Source organism: Capricornis sumatraensis, chromosome 3, assembly GCF_032405125.1.
Source record: "Capricornis sumatraensis isolate serow.1 chromosome 3, serow.2, whole genome shotgun sequence".
NCBI lineage: Eukaryota > Metazoa > Chordata > Mammalia > Artiodactyla > Bovidae > Capricornis > Capricornis sumatraensis.
Genome location: NC_091071.1, coordinates 31,495,799 through 31,499,015, shown reverse-complemented (window position 1 = coordinate 31,499,015; position 3,217 = coordinate 31,495,799). Strand labels below are relative to the sequence as shown.

The window sequence follows — 3,217 nt, the reverse complement described above, 5'->3', positions numbered from 1 at the left end:
TCCCAGAGCCCTGGAGAAATTGTGTCAGTTAGAAATAGGACAGGATGATCCGAAGAGCAAGAAATTGGCTGCTGGATCACTCAGGGTGATGCAGCGTGCGTTATTCCTGGAAAGCAGGAAACCACGCCCTTCTCTCATCAAGATAGCAAAGCCCCACAGCCAACAGAGATAAAGACGGTCTGTGAGCAATTTAACGGGGGTGCTTCAAGGGGGCCTACCACCGTGCGTCCAGATAGACGTTACTCAGCGTCCGAGCCCTCAGGTAGCTGACTCTGCGTCTGGCATGTGGCTAGAATGAGTTAGGTCGTTCTTTGGTGAGTTCTTAGTTTTTCAACTGGCATCTGTCCTGGGACCTGGTCCATGAACTCTGCTTTCCTGGAATAAAAATTGTGATGTGTGTCTCAGTAAGGATTACTTGATATGTGTGAGCTCTGTGCCAAATATGAAGGTTTTAAAACTCACTTATATGTCAAATTAAAAAAATTTTTATTTTGTGTTTATTCATTTGGCCTTGTTGGGTCTTCGTTGCTGCATGCAGACTTTTCCCCCTAATTGCAGCGAGCAGGAGCTTCTCTCTAGTTGCGGTGCGAGGGCTTCTCATTGTGGTGGCTTCTCTTGTTGCAGAGCTCAGCCTCTCGGACACCTGGGCTTCAGTCGTTGTGGCCCACGGGCTTAGTTGCTCCGCATCAGGTGGGACCTTCCTGGAGCAGGGATCGAACCCATGTCTCCTGCATGGGCAGGTGGATTCTTTACCATTGAGCCACCAGGGAAGCCCTTATTGTGGTTTTGATTTGCAGTTCCTTGATGGTTAATGATGTTGGGCATCTTTTCTTGTGCTTATTGGCTGTTTGTATATCTTCCTTGGAGAAGTATCTGTTCAGATCCTTTGCCCATTTTGTAATGAGTATATTCAATCTTGAAGGCTCTCCTAAATGATTACATACAGCAGTCACTATAGAATAGTGATTCATTGTGGGCGCTCTGCTGTTGGTGGCCTTGATTTGAATCTCACTTTGGCCACGTATTAGTACATGACCTTGACCATTCTCTCCAGACCTCAGTTTTTCCTGTCCTATTGGGATAGATAGAAATATTGGTGACTTCTTAAGGTTGTTGTAAGGATTAAAAAGGCAGCACATATCAAACGCTTAGTAAGAATTAATAAGGACTCAGTAAATATTATTAATACCCATAATGGAAATAACATTAACACTTACCAAGCATACAACATCTCATTTCGTCTACACAGCAATCTTGCAAAATAGTTTTAATCATCTCCATTTTACAAGCAAGGAAACTGAAGCTCAGGGATATGAGGGAATGTGTCCCCGGCTACACAGCTGGTAAGAGACCGAGCAGATTCCTACCTGGATCTGAATGACTGCAGTGCTGTGCTATGCTTAGTCGCTCAGTCATGTCAGGCTCTTTGTGACCCCCTGGACTGTAGCCCGCCAGACTCCTCTGTCCATGGAGATTCTCCAGGCAAGAACATTGGAGTGGGTTGCCATTTTCTCCTCCAGGGGATCTTTCCAACCCAGGGATTGAGCCCAGGTCTCCCAAATTGCCAGCGGATTCTTTACCATCTGAGCCACCAGGGAAGCCCATATTTATATGGTGGCTTCTGATTTTCCACCTTTAATATGAGAGAGGTTGCTCCGGTTTATGGAGGGAAATGCCTCCACCGTAGTGGCCCTGACTGGAGCAGGACGTTGTGACTTCCAACTCAGTAACTGACTGAAGGGCCCTCCTCAAACGTTAGTCTCCGGAAAGGCTTCAGGTTCCTGCTATTCAAGTGCAATTGTCATTAAGCAAATACTGTCAGAAAAGAATCAGTCTTTTGCAAGAGCCTTATGAAAGGTGGTGAAAAGGGAGCCAAGATGAAAGCGGTCGACCCATTTTTTTAAGAAAGATTGGTATGATGTGAAAGCACCAGCTGCGTTCAGTGTAAGAAATATTGGGACAACATTTGTCATGAGACCTCAAGGAACCGAAATCGTATCTGATGGCCTCAAGGGTTGTGTTTTTGAAGTGACCCTTGTTGATCTGTAGGATGATGAAGTTGCATTGAGAAAATTCAGACTCATTACTGAGGATGTTCAGGGCAAAAACTGCCTAATTTCCATGGCCTGGATCTCGTCATTGACAAAATATGCTCCATGGTTAAAAAAATGGCAGACCATGATTAAAGCTCATGTTGATGTCAAGATTATCGATGGTTATTTGCTTCATCTGTTCTGTGTGGGTTTTACTAAAAAATGCAACAATCAGATTTGGAAGGCTCCTATGCCCAGCACCCAAAGGTCCACGAGACCTGCAAGAGGTTGATGGAAATCATGGCCTGAGAGGTGCAGATAAATGACTTGAAAAAGGTGGTCAATAAGTTGATTCCAGGGCTTCCTTTTTAGTGCAGTGGCTAAGAATCTGCCTGCCAATGCAGGGGCACCAGTTCAATCCCTGGTCAGGGAAGATCCCACATACCGCAGGGCAACTAAGCTCATGTCCCGCAACTACTGAGCCTGCACGCTGGAGTCCCATAAGCCGCAACTACTGAGCCCGTGTGCTGCGACTCCTGAAGCCCGTGGACCTAGAGCCTGTGCTCCGCAACGAGAAGCCTCCACAGTGAGAAACTCCACGTGCTGCAATGAAGAGTAGCCCCCGCTCGCCGCAACTAGAGAAAGCCTGCGCGTAGCAGTGAAGACCAGCACAGCCAAAACTACCATTGAATCAAATACATAGATTCCAGACAGCATTGGAAAAAACACAGAAAATTCTTGCCAACTTTTCCACTCCATGATGTATCTGTTAGAAAAGTAAAAATGCTGGAGAAGCCCAAATTTGAATTAGAAAAACTCATGGAGCTGCACGGTGAAGGTAGGTAGCAGTTCTGGAAAAGCTGCTGGGCATGAGACAGGTAGTAAAGCTGAACAAACTGATGGATCTGAGCCACCTCTCCAATATTTTTTTTTTAATTCAGACTTTTAATGGCGACAAATAAAAGGTATTGTTTGTGACATTTTTTGCGGTCATTCTTTTTTAGATAATCTGACAGCTTGTTGAATTATGTGTTCTGATTTGATAGTAATGTGAATTTTTCTGGGAAAAAAAAAAGGAATCAGAGAAGAACATAGTCATGAAATCATCACCAGCTTATTTGGACAGAGAAAAACTATAGCATCCCATGGCCAAGGATGTGTTCAGTTCACTTTGGGCAGGTTTT

At 44.9% G+C, this 3,217-nt stretch overlaps 1 pseudogene; it reads left to right on the top strand.

Moving 5' to 3' along the window:
• Nucleotides 1-1,850: 1,850 nt before the first annotated feature.
• LOC138076180 (small ribosomal subunit protein eS1-like) lies at nucleotides 1,851-2,982 on the top strand (annotated as a pseudogene).
• The last annotated feature ends 235 nt before the right edge of the window (nucleotides 2,983-3,217 follow it).